The 16,188-nt window shown below is 43.0% G+C and overlaps 1 protein-coding gene across 5 annotated transcripts in view; it reads left to right on the top strand.

Annotated features, from left to right (window-relative positions):
• Positions 1 to 1,154: 1,154 nt before the first annotated feature.
• Positions 1,155 to 16,188, top strand: part of nrxn2b (neurexin 2b) — an 863,757-nt gene continuing 848,723 nt past the window's right edge. For 4 of the 5 annotated variants that reach the window (XM_084156411.1, XM_084156413.1, XM_084156412.1 and 1 more), the window contains exon 1: positions 1,155 to 1,305. The gene's annotated coding sequence lies outside the window, so the exon portion shown is untranslated. The remainder of the gene's footprint in view (positions 1,306 to 16,188) is intronic. The other variant, XM_084156410.1, reaches the window with a different exon arrangement.

The raw sequence follows: 16,188 nt of genomic DNA, 5'->3' as shown, positions 1-16,188 counted from the left end.
GTGTGTGTGTGTGTGTGTGTGTGTGCATGTAGATGGGTAAGAAAACAAATATATTTAATCAATTTTGAATTCAGGCTGTAACACAACAAAATGTGGAATTAGTCAAGGGGTATGAATACTTTCTGAAGGCACTGTATATGAGGTCTAACTTTGACCAAAGGTATTCCCGCTATATAGGGAATAGGGTGCTATTTCAGATGGAAAAGGATGCCATTTCAGACTCAGCCCTGAAAATACACTTTTTTATGGTTTATTCCATCCATTTCAGTGTGTGTTTTGTCTTGTGTGTTTGGCGTGCTATGGTGCCTTCTTGAATCGGCTATTTGAGCTGACTGTTGCTATTTTTTGTTCCCAAGGACGAAACGGCAAGGTTTTCAATTGCAGTATGCGCATGCGTTTTAGCTGGATGGTGATTTGAAATGAAAGGAATGCAGTAAACGACACAACTACTCCAGTTTTTTGGGAGAGGTGTCAGGTCTTGTCTCTGTCAGTGTATTCTTAGTAGTTCTCTGAAAGACAGAGTACAACATGACACTGTGGAGTGGAGGATAAGAGAGAGGGATGGAGGAGATGGTGGTTATGACAAATAATCATTACTGGATAGATAGATTAATAGATTGTATTTTTTAAATTATGGACAGATTGAAATGTACTGGGGGCAATGTTCCCTCTAAGCTACGGGCGTGCGAGGGCTCACAGTAGCCCAAGACTGCCGTGCAGCTCCCTGGGACTGGCACTCAGAGTGAAGCAATATCAGCCCATGGAGAAAAGCATGAGATTGAACTTCAGTCAACTTTCTAGAGTTTTCCCTGTTAACACTATTAACGTTTCCCTTTACTGTGGCAATTGTGATCGAAATTAACGCAGTATTAGCCACTTTCAATACAACGTACCGAAACAAAACGAACTATGCACAAGATTTTATTGTAGACAGAACGCATCAGAGTAGGATTCTATTGGATTGAAATACATGACTCAGCCCCTACTCTACACAGACCGGTGCAGCATAACCAGTCAGAGCTGCAGTAGGCCTATATGCAAATAGACCATTGCCATATATGGATCTGTGCCATGTACTTTGAACTGGACTGTGTTTACAGCTGTGGTCGTGAGAAGATGAGATTGATTTGAGTTCAAAGCAAGAGCTGCATGTAGCCACCTGTGCACATTTTGTTCATATCCTTTGCTAGTTAGTGAGTTATTAACCCAGTTATAGATCATTTGTAGTCAGCAATAGGGGAATGATTGCTTCCAACAACAGCACAAAATGTGTACATTTCAAGACATCTTTGAAAAGCAAGTAAGGTATTGAGCTTTTTTTTGTCTTAAATGTGCAGTGTTGTATTTTGAGACAGGCTTGAATAAGCAAAGTAGTAATGTTATGGGAATAATGCATTTTATTTTGTAAAGTGGTTTCTTGCATCAAACAACACAACATTTTCAGTCACCTCCTATTCTGAAGGACAAGTAGATAAACAGGTTAATGTCAAGCCCTGCATGTTTTTTTCAAAAGTCTCATGGAATGTAGGCCTACATTGAACACCACACATTGCCTGCTACTGTAGGCTGAATGATATAACAGCTATTTCCATATAAAAATGTAATGGGATGCATTTCCTCCATTGTTTTTGATGGTAGGCCACTCTGGTAGGCCTACATTATGATCAAATAGCCACAGTAGCCTACTTGGCCACTGTTAAAACCGTAACTTAAAGCGGGTACAGCCTCAGTGTTCACAGTAAACGTGTGCTAGAAGTTGCACAGAATTTTCACAAAGTTCAAGTTTGCGCTCAGCAGACCTGAAATGCGCTCAGTGCCTAAATACATTTGAGGGAACATTGACTGGGGGTGAGGGGCTGGTCCAATTCAAGGTGTCATAAAAAAAAATCCACCCCCCTCCCCAAAGTTACAAATAATTTCACATGACCCTCCCCTTGTACTGTAAAATAAATTGAACACCCTCCCTCTCATAGAACAAAACATAATGTTTACAACCACAAATAATAACTGTAGCGAGCCTGTTTTTAAAAACGTGGATTTCGACTTTGCAACTTCAGCATGCTTTTGTGGCACAGTCGATGCCACGCAGGGCTATGGGCCAAAAGGTTGAGGGTTCGCCAACCATCACAGACAAGCTCACTCTCCCTGCCCGTTTCATTACACTACAATCAGAGCTGGCTGCAGATAATGATCAGCTAGCAGACAATGATCTTACAAGCTTGTTTGGCTGGTAGCTTATTCTTTAGATGTTTGGTGCTGCTGGTGAACCATGATGTGCAGGCATAATCAAAGTGACACTGGACTAGCACACTTGCCAGAGTCTTTAGGGTGTCGATAGCTAGGTTTCCATCCAATTGGCGACAGATTTTCATGTGAATATTCTAAAATCTTCATAAAAACATTTTCCTTTAGGAACATTTGGCACCGGACAACATGACAGGGAATAATTTAATTTACCGGACATTTGAGAAATGTAATGGACATCCATATACAGTGGGGAAAAAAAGTATTTAGTCAGCCACCAATTGTGTAAGTTCTCCCACTTAAAAAGATGAGAGAGGCCTGTAATTTTCATCATAGGTACACGTCAACTATGACAGACAAATTGAGAAAAAAAATCCAGAAAATCACATTGTAGGATTTTTTATGAATTTATTTGCAAATTATGGTGGAAAATAAGTATTTGGTCAATAACAAAAGTTTCTCAATACTTTGTTATATACCCTTTGTTGGCAATGACACAGGTCAAACGTTTTCTGTAAGTCTTCACAAGGTTTTCACACACTGTTGCTGGTATTTTGGCCCATTCCTCCATGCAGATCTCCTCAAGAGCAGTGATGTTTTGGGGCTGTCGCTGGGCAACACAGACTTTCAACTCCCTCCAAAGATTTTCTATGGGGTTGAGATCTGGAGACTGGCTAGGCCACTCCAGGACCTTGAAATGCTTCTTACGAAGCCACTCCTTCGTTGCCCGGGCGGTGTGTTTGGGGTCATTGTCATGCTGAAAGACCCAGCCACGTTTCATCTTCAATGCCCTTGCTGATGGAAGGAGGTTTTCACTCAAAATGTCACGATACATGGCCCCATTCATTCTTTCCTTTACACGGATCAGTCGTCCTGGTCCCTTTGCATAAAAACAGCCCCAAAGCATGATGTTTCCACCCCCATGCTTCACAGTAGGTATGGTGTTCTTTGGATGCAACTCAGCATTCTTTGTCCTCCAAACACGACGAGTTGAGTTTTTACCAAAAAGTTATATTTTGGTTTCATCTGACCATATGACATTCTCCCAATCCTCTTCTGGATCATCCAAATGCAATCTAGCAAACTTCAGACGGGCCTGGACATGCACTGGCTTAAGCAGGGGGACACGTCTGGCACTGCAGGATTTGAGTCCGTGGCGGTGTAGTGTGTTACTGATGGTAGGCTTTGTTACTTTGGTCCCAGCTCTCTGCAGGTCATTCACTAGGTCCCCCCGTGTGGTTCTGGGATTTTTGCTCACCGTTCTTGTGATCATTTTGACCCCACGGGGTGAGATCTTGCGTGGAGCCCCAGATCGAGGGAGATTATCAGTGGTCTTGTATGTCTTCCATTTCCTAATAATTGCTCCCACAGTTGATTTCTTCAAACCAAGCTGCTTACCTATTGCAGATTCAGTCTTCCCAGCCTGGTGCAGGTCTACAATTTTGTTTCTGGTGTCCTTTGACAGCTCTTTGGTCTTGGCCATAGTGGAGTTTGGAGTGTGACTGTTTGAAGTTGTGGACAGGTGTCTTTTATACTGATAACAAGTTCAAACAGGTGCCATTAATACAGGTAACGAGTGTAGGACAGAGGAGCCTCTTAAAGAAGAAGTTACAGGTCTGTGAGAGCCAGAAATCTTGCTTGTTTGTAGGTGACCAAATACTTATTTTCCACCATAATCTCCCGCCCTCACCTACCGTCAACCAATCATGTCAATGCGGAGTTATACAGCGTCCTCCGCATTGTTTCAAAATTTGAGAGGCTTACGGCGATACGGTACGGAGCTTGATTTGGTCTCTGCATGGCTCCGGAGGCTCCACAATTGCGTCACACCCTCCATATGCAGCCTTCGACCACATTTTTGGATCAAGCATAAATTGGCTTATAGGTGTCGACTGTATGATATTCATATTTTAATATATACAGTTGAAGTCGGAAATGTACATACACTTAGGTTGGAGTCATTAAAACTAGTTTTTTTTATCCACTCCACACATTTCTTGTTAACAAACTATCATTTTGGCAAGTCGGTTAGGACATCTCCTTTGTGCATGACACAAGTCATTTTTCCAACAATTGTTTACAGACAGATTATTTCACTTATAATTCACTGTATCAGAATTCCAGTGGGTCAGAAGTTTACATACACTAATTTGACTGTGCCTTTAAACAGCTTTGAAAATTCCAGAAAATGATGTCATGGCTTTAGAAGCTTCTGATAGGCTAATTGACATAATTTGAGTCAATTGGAGGTGTACCTGTGGATGTATTTCAAGGCCTACCTTCAAACTCAGTGCCTCTTTGCTTGACATCATGGGAAAATCGAAAGAAATTAGCCAAGACCTCAGAAAAAAAACTGTAGACCTCCACAAGTCTGGTTCATCCTTGGGAGCAATTTCCAAACGCCTGAAGGTACCACGTTCATCTGTACAAATAATAGTACGCAAGTATAAACATCATGGGACCACGCAGCCGTCATACCGCTCAGGAACGAGACGCATTCTGTCTCCGAGAGATGAACGTACTTTGGTGCGAAAAGTGCAAATCAATCCCAGAACAACAGCAAAGGATCTTGTGAAGATGCTGGAGGAAACAGGTACAAAAGTATCTATATCCACAGTAAAATGAGTCCTATATCGACATAACCTGAAAGGCCACTCAGCAAGGAAGAAGTCACTGCTCCAAAATCGCAATAAATAAACCAGACTAAGGTTTGCAACTGCACATGGGGACAAAGATCGTACTTTTTGGAGGCATGTCCTTTGGTCTGATGAAACAAAAATAGAACTGTTTGGCCATAATGACCATTGTTATGTTTGGAGGAAAAGGGGGATGACTTGCAAGCCGAAGAACACCATCCCAACCGTGAAGCACGGGGGTGGCAGCATCATGCTGTGGGGGTGCTTTGCTGCAGGAGGGTCTGGTGCACTTCACAAAATAGATGGCATCATGAGGAAGGAAAATTATGTGGATATATTGAAGCAACATCTCAAGACATCAGTCAGGAAGTTAAAGCTTGGTCGCAAATGGGTCTTCCAAATGGACAATGACCCCAAGCATACTTCCAAAGTTGTGGGAAAATGGCTTAAGGACAACAAAGTCAAGGTATTGGAGTGGCCGTCACAAAGCCCTGACCTCAATCCTATAGAACAATTGTGGCCAGAACTGAAAAAGCGTGTGCGAGCAAGGAGGCCTACAAACCTGACTCAGTTACACCAGCCTTGTCAGGAGGAATGGGCCAAAATTCACCCAACTTATTGTGGGAAGCTTGTGGAAGGCTACCCGAAATGTTTGACCCAAGTTAAACAATTTAAAGGCAATGCTACCAAATACTAATTGAGTGTATGTAAACTTTTGACCCACTGGGAATGAGATGAAATAAATAAAAGCTGAAATAAATCATTCTCTCTACTATTATTCTGACATTTCACATTCTTAAAATAAAGTGGGTATCCTAACTGACCTAAGACAGGGAATTTTTACTAGGATTAAATGTCAGGAATTGTGAAAAACAGAGTTTAAATGTATTTGGCAAAGGTGTATGTAAACTTCCGACTTCAACTGTATATATACGATATATATAAGGAAGAGACATTTAGGCCTAACCCCAGAGAGATAGAGATATGCCGGTGGCATTATCGATCCAAATATTTTGTATAAAGATTAGCATTATATTGTTAGATTATAGAAGTAACTCTGGTAGGCCTGAAACAGTCTTGCTCACCTCAAGTTCAACTGTCGGAGTCAGTTGGAGTGCCGGGATGCACAGCATTGATATCATAGGCTTGCAGTAGCTAATAATAATATTAGCCACACCATACAAAATCTTCATTCATGTTTCTAAACTTTAAAAGGCTAGTATGAAAAGTAAGCCAAGCCATTGTTTATAGGGAAAATATGAGCAGAAGAGCGAATGTAAACCAGAGAGAAAACACACTACCCTCCCCTGCAAGCGATATCTCTGCACTACTGCCTTTTTCACTAGTCATCAGAAATCAAATTGGCTCCCAAACGTCATTAGAAATTGCAAACCCTTAACGGCAAGAACAATATAACGTGTGTTTATTGCTTCTGTGCCTCAGATTCTCATGGTCTCTCTCCTATGGGCTGGTGTTCATCATACCTTAAGGATGTGTCCCAAATGGCACCCTATTCCATCTATAGTGCACTACTTTTGGTCAAAAGTACTGCACTAAATAGGGAATAGGTTGCCATTTGGGACGCACACTGTAGGGCTGCACAATTAATCAAATGTAGCTTGAAATGGCAATATTGGAATGTGATCCTTATTGCATGCACTATTTTTAAATGTCACACGCGGCTGAGTGTGTTTTTATAGTTTACTCCATTTGTCCCACACACACCAAGCCCCGTCCCCTGCCACTCAAGCAGCGCAGCTCCTCCTCCCCGCTGTTAGATTCACTATAAGTTTGCATGCTGTTCTGTTAGGTCAAATGCAGTCAACCAGAGGAGGCTGGTGGGAGAAGCTATAGGAGGACAGCGGGCTCTTTGTAAGGGCTGGAATGGAATTAATGGAACAGAGTCCTACATGTGGTTTCCATATGTTTGATTTTATAATGAGCCCGTCCTCCTATAGCACTTCCCACCAGCCTCCTCTGCAGTCAACAGATTGTTCCAAACAAGAACCATGCTGCTTTCCACTTTGTTTCTTAATGTAAATAATTATATTTCTATGATTCCAACAGTTCACCCAAGTGTTTTGATCTATATCGCAATATTTTGTTTAAAAAAATCACAATACACCCATGTCATTTATATGATGTGTTTGGCACCTAAAATGTCTCACAAACTAAGGAACAGAGACAGAAATGACGATTTGTTTAGTAAACGGGGGGGGCAGTGGCGAGGTAGTGTGGGCCTGGAGAGCCTGGACATATTTTAAGTGTCCGTGGAAGGTGGTTTGTTGTATTGCTAATGGTGTTTTTATGGTACCCAAGGAAAAATAACTAAACAATTTAAGACTAAATTGGTTTACCAATCAACAGAATTTTTCCCCATTGACCTTTTGCATTTTTTTGTGGCTTTAGATGGTCTAAAACCATTGGTGGAAAAAGTACCCAATTGTCATACTTGAGTAAAAGTAAAGATACCTTAATAGAAAATGACTCAAGTAAAAGTGTAAGTCACCCAGTAAAATACCACTTGAGTAAAAGTCTAAAAATATTTGGTTTTAAATATACTTAAGTATCAAAAGTAAAAATACAAGTATAAATCATTTCAAATTCCTTATATTAACTCTTCGGAGTCTGGAGCTTTTTTGGCCGTTTTTGGGTACCTTCAATTTTGCCCTGATATACTACATAAAGAAATGTTTACCAGACCAATGTTGGGTATCTTTTTTTTCAGCACAACCTCACCTATATGATCTGTTAGTAAGTTTTTCACTTTGACATACTATTTCAACACACTGGACCCAAACACACACAGAAAACACAAAGTCCGTTTAGAAAAAAGATGGTTTTTTTATTGTAAAACCCTCAAACATGGTGAACCAAGCATTTAAAAAGCTTCAAATTGAACCACAAGGTGCAAATATGAACATATAAAAGTATTTTGGTGATATATACAAGCAATAAATAACTATTTACAATAAAAAGTAGGTATAACCACTGGCGTTTTTCTTCTATTCTAACCCTAAACCTTTTTGTGCCACTCCTCAAAACAGTTTCTGTCCAAAATGAAAAAAAAAGCTTCAAATTGAACCACAAAGTGCAAATATGAACATATAAAAGTATTCTTGAGATATATACAAGCAATACACAACTATTTACAAAAAAAGTAGGTATAGCCACTGGCCTTTACCCTATTTGTGCCACTCTTCAAAACAGTTCCTGTCCACAATGACACAGAGAGCCACATCACAGGCCTTGCACTTCCATGGTGTGACAAACCTCTTCTTGTCAACTTGTTTACAGCGTTGACAAACCCTGCGGCCTGCTGTGGCTTTGTCTTTGGCCTCTGCAACATTGGCAATGGCCACAGAAACATGGCTGGTGCTTTTTTGAAGTGGAACCCCTGTCTGGGTCACTCCGCACAGCTGGGCCACAAGTTCTGCCACAAAGTTCTTGTGCGTCATGGGTGTGACCTGTTGGGTCGCACTGATGTCACAGTGCAGGATGTATGCATTTGTTGTTCCCATGTCCAAAAAATGCAGGAAGAGGGTACGGTACCAGCGAGCAGTTCTGCGATGGGTTGAGTAATACTGGAGAAGCTGGTCTGACAGGTCAACCCCTCCCATGTACTTATTGTAGGCCATGATGGGGGTAGGGCAGGGAATGTCTTTTGCTACCCAGCGTCCAGGTCCTTCCTTCACCTTCCTCTTGATTGTCTCGCCCGAAAACGCTGGGTGGATTGTGGAGCACACCGACACCTCCCGCGTATCCATCCACTTCACAAAGACCAGGCGATCCTCTCTGATCCATCTCACAGACCCCCTCTTCGATTTGCTGGTGAGGGCATTTTCTCTGCCACTAGGACACCCTTTTCTGTTGCTTCTGTAGGTCCCACAGGCTCCAAACTTCATACTTCCCAAACTCAGGAACAGTTTTGGGCTGGTGTAGAAATTGTCCATATAAATATGGTATCCTGTACCAAGATGTGATGGCTGAATGAGGTCCATAACAGCATCATATGAAAGTCCATGCACGCTGGGTGTGTGTGCTTTCCCAACATACACGTTGAAGTTTAGAGTGTAGCCATTGTTAGACTCTGCCAACACAAAGAGCTTGATCCCCCATTTGTTAGGCTTGTCCTTCATGTACTGGGTCATGCCAGTTTTGGCTTTTGTAGCCACCATCCTCTCGTCGACTGACAGTTCCTTCTTAGGATGGTAATGAGCCTGGCAGGCAGTGCGAATGTCGTCCATCAGAGGTTTGACCCTGAACAGTTTGTCATGCTGGGGTGTACCTTTGCGCTGGTCATTTATGACATCCTCCTCTGGATCACTTAGGTGGATGTTCCATGAGATGGACCGGAATCTGTCTCTTGGCATGACCTTCGCTGGCAATGAAACAGACAATATGTGGCTTTGTTTCCAGTAGTCCTGGATACTAGGCAGAGTCACCAATGAGGTGTAGATGAGGAGACCCAGAAATCTGTGCAGTTCCTCCACATCAATGTCAGTCCACTGATATTTGCTCCCCTTCTGCTGATTTCTTGCTGCCTGTTTGTTGGTGTTTCTGCAGATTGTCCTCATTGTATCTGCGGCGAAGTAGAGCAGGAAGAGGTCCTTTGGTGTGTGCCCTGAATGCAAATCCACCTGGGCTCCTGGTGGTCTGCGGGGCATGAACCTACTGGCTTGTGGGGCAGTGTCAGGATCAGTCTCTGTTTTCCATGGCTCAGAGCTCTGTTCTGGCTGTGCTGCTGACTGGGCTGGAGATCTTGACCTGGTCTTGGCCTGATCCTTCCTTCCACGCCCCCTCTGTGATGGCCTCCGTCGGCTTGTTGTGGGGGTGGGGGCTGTTGATGGCCCAGGCTGCTCGTCGTCGTCGTCGTCACTATACAAAACAGGTAAACGGATTCAAGATTATTCAAAGTTCAAGATGTTCATTGGCATTTGCACTACAGTGAAGTAGAATAGAATACTATAGTAAGATAAACGAAAGCAATAAAACAAATTCATTTTAGAAAAATGTTTGTCTTCTTACCTCACGTTTTCAGCAACAAAATCAGGGTCCTCGAAGTCATCCTGGCCACTCTCATTGTCTGACGACGAACTTTCCAAAGTTTCTTCATCGCTCATTTGGAATAACAAGTCGACGGCTTGTTCAACGTGAAGTGTGTGCCTCATATTGCTTCACAAAAACGATACTGCTGACAATAAAACTCTTGAAATACTAACAATTGAAATACTAACTCGTGAAAAACTCTCCAAAACTACTCATGAACTGAACTAATTCCTCTCGTTCGTTCTTTCGCAATGGCTAGTTGTCATGGGAATGAATGTTTATATACTCGTGTGCATCCTGAAGAACCGGGTTAGCACAAGCACACGTTTTTTTCCGTTCCTTTTTATCACAAAAGACGACAAAGTTATTATAATAAATGCAAAGCGCTCATAAAAGAGCGCATATTTTGACGCACTTTTTTCATGGAATTGAAATTATCATAACTTTGGTTTTAGTTGGTGTATTTACATGAAACAAACACTCAAAACGTAGCTTCGGGTCTCCATTTCTGCATGAAATCGACGGCAGCCCTCTGCGTCACTTGGTTTGGATGCTGCGCGGTCCTAAAGCCGGCCCGCGATTTGAACGCGCCGAAGCGTTCGCCGACTCGGAAGAGTTAAGCAAACCAGACGGCCACATTTTCTAGTTTTAATTTATTTACGGATAGCCCGGGGCACGCTTCAACTATAACTCTCAGACATCAAAAGCATGTGTTTAGTGAGTCCGCCAGATCAGAGGCAGTAGGGATGACTAGGGATGGTCTTTTGATAAGTGTTTGAAATAGACAACTTCCGTGTCCTGCTAAGCATTCAAAATGTAACGAGTACTTTTGGGTGACAGGAAAAATGTATGGAGTAAAAAGTACATAATTTTCTTTAGAAATGTAGTGAAATAAAAGTTTTCAAAAATATTAAGACTAAAGTACAAATACCCCAAAAAACTACTTAAGTAGTACTTTAAAGTATTTTTATTTAAGTACTTTACACCACTGTCTAAAACAGAGGTAATTTTAAAGCTCCTTTATCAAATTAATGTATATCCTGCAAGCTGTAAGGCTGCTGTTACCTCATTATTTTGACATAGCCTACTGTGAGATTGCATTGGGGAAGAGTGGAAAGAACTATGTTAAATGGATGAATCCTTCATCCTAAACTACCCCTAACTGATTAAGTCCTCCTTGCATTTATATTACTCAGAATACTAAATTTTCTCCTTTCCCAATGTTCCCCCCGCAATCACACAGAGCTAAAATGGCTGCCGTTAGCCAGGTGCAGAGTTAGGAAGGACGTTTGTGGGTAAATTGGAGGTAGGAAGAGGAAACAAGATCCTAAATGATAGCCCGGGACTCTTACTCAATAAGGGGCACATTTCCGGCCTCTGGCATGTGTGACGCAAATTGCTTTTTGACAGTATATTTAAGATGGTAATCGAGTGTCATTTACGGCAGCCAATTTCGTCTGAATTGCTTTGTGCTCTCTCTTCCTCCTCTTTATCTCTCTCGTTCTCATTCTCTCGCTCTCTCTGTCTCTCTCTCTTTGCCGGGTGATTGTGGTGTGTGGGCATTTCAGGGGTGTATTTGTTCTCACTCGCACTTAGGCTACTCTCAAGGCAGTGTAGTGCTGCTAACTCGAATTGGTAATTGGTAACCGTTTTTTCCCATTTACAATCCATAATCATAATCAGTTATGAATATGGAATTAGATTTAGAAATTACCACATTAAAAGCTCCACAACTTACAAGGGAATATTATTTGACAGGTTTGGGAACAAACCCACACAGTGATATTTAGACCTCATCGCATAAAGCCCTAAACATCCTTAAAAATGAAATAGTCTGACACACACGTGCATATCATTCTACCAGCAACTGGTAGCCTACACTCTTCGAAAAATAAGTGCTATCTAGAACCTAAAGGTTTCTTCGGCTGTCCCCATAGGTGAACACTTTGAATAACATTTTTTGGTTCCAGGTAGAACCCTTTTGGTTCTAGGTATAACCCTTTTGGGTTCCATGTAGAACCCTTTCCACAGAGGGTTCTACATCAGTGGAGGCTGGTGGGAGGAACTATAGGAGGACGGGCTCATTGTAATGGTTTGAATGAAATAAATTGAATGATATCAAACACATCAAACATATGGAAACCACATGTTTGACTACGTTCCATTTACTCCATTCCAGCCATTACAATGAGCCCGTCCTCCTATAGCTCCTCCCACCAGCCTCTTCTGTTCTACATGGAAGCCAAAAGGGTTCTACCTGGAACCAAAAAGGGTTCTCCTATGGGGATAGCGGAAGAACACTTTTGAAACCCTTTTTTCTAAGAGTGTATGCTCCCTAGAGCGTGTGTGGGTGGGTGCCTGCGAATGTGCGTGTGCGCATGCGTTTGTCTCTCTCTGTGCTCCTGCTTCTCTGTTTGTCACCCCCCCACCCTCATCTCTCCAGCTCTCCATCCTTCCATTCTAATTGCTGCCTGGCTCATGAAAAAAGTAATGGCGGTGCTTATGTTTCTTTGAAAGGGAGTCCTCTTCTCCTCTCCTCCTCCACAGCCTGCCTGCCTGCCTGTCTGCCTGCCTGCCTGTCTGTCTGGGTGATGTGTTGCTGAAAGGCCACTTCTCACGCGGCCCTCTGGAAAAGAGAGATGCCGTCTAATGTTTCCGCCATCACCACAATTAACGTCCAGGGGACATGGAATTGGAGGCCGCTTTGCAATGGGGGGTGTCGTCACGTCTTACGCCTGAAAGCTCTCAAGGTGCTGAGGAATGGCTGCCATATCCCACATGTTGAGTGCGTGATATCAGCTCATGGAAGTGGTGTATCCGTGGTAGTTAGTATCCAGAGGAGGAATCAATGTTCCTGCGTTATGCACAGACGTTATGCATTGCATTTTTTCTAGTAAAGAAACCTAAATCAAAATGGACGAAATCACACTTAAATAGCTACAAGACATTACTGCAACATGCAGTAGTTTCAGTTTTCCATCCAAAGATTTGTATATCTCTTTGCTCTCCAAAACAAGACAATATACACAACATTTGCCAGGATTTCTGCTATTATGCAGAGCAGAATGAATGGATGGCTGCCCCTGAATGTGTTGCTGGCCCACTCTCTGTAGAGCAGTGTTTTGGCCCTAAAATAGACCACTCTGTATCAGTTCCCTTCTAGCCCAATAGGAGGCGCTACCATGTCTTTGTTTTCTCTTCTCTCTCTCACTTCCTCTACTTATCCCTCTATCTGGCTGCTGGTCTGATAACGGACATGCATGGAGGGGGGAGAAGAGAGCAGTTGTCTACAGTGCTTATAATATAGTAGCTTGTCAAGAATGCCATGATGCAGTATGTGAATCTCTACTCTCTCTCGCTCGCTCTCACCATCTCTCCTTCTCTATCTCTCCCAACTCTTTCCTTCCCTCCCACTCTGTCTCTCCTCCCAGATAAGGGTTGAGCAGCTCTAGGCTGCTAAGCAGTTTAATTGGAACGAGAGAGAGAGTGTCTACGGGCATGGCCAAAAAGCCTTGTGCTCTGCTACCAAAAACATCTTCAGGCACTGACTAACCAACACGCACATATGCACACCACTGCATACTACACACACAGTCACACACATGCACATCACTGAACACACATACATGTGATTACATACATGGTTCTGTACTTACCCATGCACAGAGGGACATGCAGAGGGACACACACATATTCACACACTCAGATCCTCTCAGCTGCATAGGTTCACATTCATATTCTACGACAGATCTCATCTAGAAATCAATTGTCATCCTAAACAGCTAGTGCCTCGATACCTTCACTCCAGGCATTAAGTCTGCAGCACTTAAAACTCATTTGTCATGATTTAAACCAACAATCCTTGCTACTCCCTCACACTCCCTTTATAATGCTAAGAGTTGATCTCTCTAGGCTGGGGAATAGACTGAAGGGATAGAAGGATGTGGAAAGAGAGAGAGAGAGAGAGAGAGAGAGAGAGAGAGAGAGAGAGAGAGAGAGAGAGAGAGAGAGAGAGGGGGTGATCAGAGAGAAAAGGTATTAAGAAGAGGTTGGTGTCAGAGAGAGAAGGAGAGGAGGTATGTGGGAGGAGAGAGGTAGTTAGTCCATGAATGGGCAGACAGCTCTGCAGCAATAGGACAGAGCCCTTATTCCTCTCTCCTGGTCATGATTGGCACCGTAAAGTGCCCGATGATGAGGCCTATGCTGGCTAATGGCCCCATAAGGGGTGTGTGTGTTTGTTGGTGAATGTGTGTGTGCAAGGTGGGGGCTATTGAGTGTGTGGTATGGTAGGTAAGGGGTCTGCAATGGCAATACAGCTCCAGACACTAAGTGTCATTAACGTGATGGAGCTGGTCCCTTCGCTCTATAGCAAACACACTTTTCAATAATACCTTCCCTCCCCCCACACACACCACACACCCACTTGCCTCTCTCCTCTCTCTGCTCTCTCTCTGTCTACCAAGACCTTTGAGAGCCTTTCTTTGTCATACAAACTCTACTTCTCTTTTCACACTGTCAGCCATTTTGTTGTCTTGATCTGTGAAACGTTGATGTCTTGATGAGGTTCTCTGTCTCAGTGGGTGGTCTCTGCCTCTGTCTCAGCTCGTCATGCAGCTTCTCCCTTGGCGAGGGTGTGTGTGTGTGTTCATGAGTGTGTGTGTGTGTGTGTGTGTGTGATCGTGACTGTCTATCTCAGTGTGTGTATGTGTGTGTGTGTGTGTGTCCACACTTGAAGTGGAACTGAGAGCATTTGAACTACTTTCCAGATATGAAACAAACAAACAATCATAATATCAGTCAAAAATATCAAATTCCCAGTTTATGCTACAAAACCAACTTCATGGGAGGTTTTAAAAATAGGTTATATTTTGCTTAACGTTCCATGACTTACAGTAAGGCATTGTTGACAGAATAGATGGATGCAGTTCAATGCATGATTAATATAATTCATCAATACATTTCTTGGTAGTCCTAAAAATATTGCTATCAGGTTGTAAATCACAGCTGGCTTGGTACATCGTTTGCTTCCTCCGTTCGGGATGCACCGTTTCAGTTTCAATGACTCAACATTTTGAAAAAACTGACAAATGTAACTAAGGCTGGGAATGTCAATTCAATCAAACTAGCGAAGCAATGATCCGAAGTCAGTCATAACGTGGCTAATAGGCTAGCGCATCTGTTTATGTAGCAAGCTAAAAACACGGAGCATAACGTTAGCTAGATAGCTGGCTAGCTAGCTAGCTGCTAGGAGGATGTCATGTCATTGGAGGAGTGGGTGAGTGACTGACTTTTTCCCCTCAAATCGCTTTTCGGTGGCTACACAGCTAGAAATGCAGTCATTTGGTTGGCTAGCAAAAAATATGAAACGCTTTGTTAGCTAGCTAGCTATGCTGAACTTGAATGACTGTTATCCCGTTCGCAAATTTACTCTGGCTATTTACTCCGATTTCAGAGCACTCTCGTCTGAGTGTGCCAGAGCACAGAAGTTGTCTCATCAGACCACATGACCTTCTCCCATTCCTCCTCTGGATCATCCAGATGGTCATTGGCAAACTTCAGATGGGCCTGGACATGCGCTGGCTTGAGCAGGGGGACCTTGCGTGCGCTGCAGGATTTTAATCCATGACGGCGTAGTGTGTTACTAATGGTTTTCTTTGAGACTGTGGTCCCAGCTCTCTTCAGGTCATTGACCAGGTCCTGCCGTGTAGTTCTGGGCTGATCCCTCACCTTCCTCATGATCATTGAGGCCCCACGAGGTGAGATCTTGCATGGAGCCCCAGACCGAGGGTGATTGACCGTCATCTTAAACTTCTTCCATTTTCTAATAATTGCGCCAACAGTTGTTGCCTTCTCACCAAGCTGCTTGCCTATTGTCCTGTAGCCCATCCCATCCCTGATGTCCTTACACAGCTCTCTGGTCTTGGCCATTGTGGAGAGATTGGAGTCTGTTTGATTGAATGTGTGGACAGGTGTCTTTTATACAGGTAACAAGTTCAAACAGGTGCAGTTAATACAGGTAATGAGTGGAGAACAGGAGGGCTTCTTAAAGAAAAACTAACAGGTCTGTGAGAGCCGGAATTCTTGTGGTCCTCTGTAGCTCAGCTGGTAGTGCACGGTGCTTGTAACGCCAAGGTAGTGGGTTCGATCCCCGGGACCACCCATACACAAAAAAATGTATGCACGCATGACTGTAAGCCACTTTGGATAAAAGTGTCTGCTAAATGACTTATTATTTACTGGTTGTTAGCTAATCAAATAC

This window comes from Coregonus lavaretus, assembly GCF_964263955.1.
Source record: "Coregonus lavaretus genome assembly, chromosome: 39".
NCBI lineage: Eukaryota > Metazoa > Chordata > Actinopteri > Salmoniformes > Salmonidae > Coregonus > Coregonus lavaretus.
This window is presented reverse-complemented; position numbering and strand designations above follow the sequence as displayed.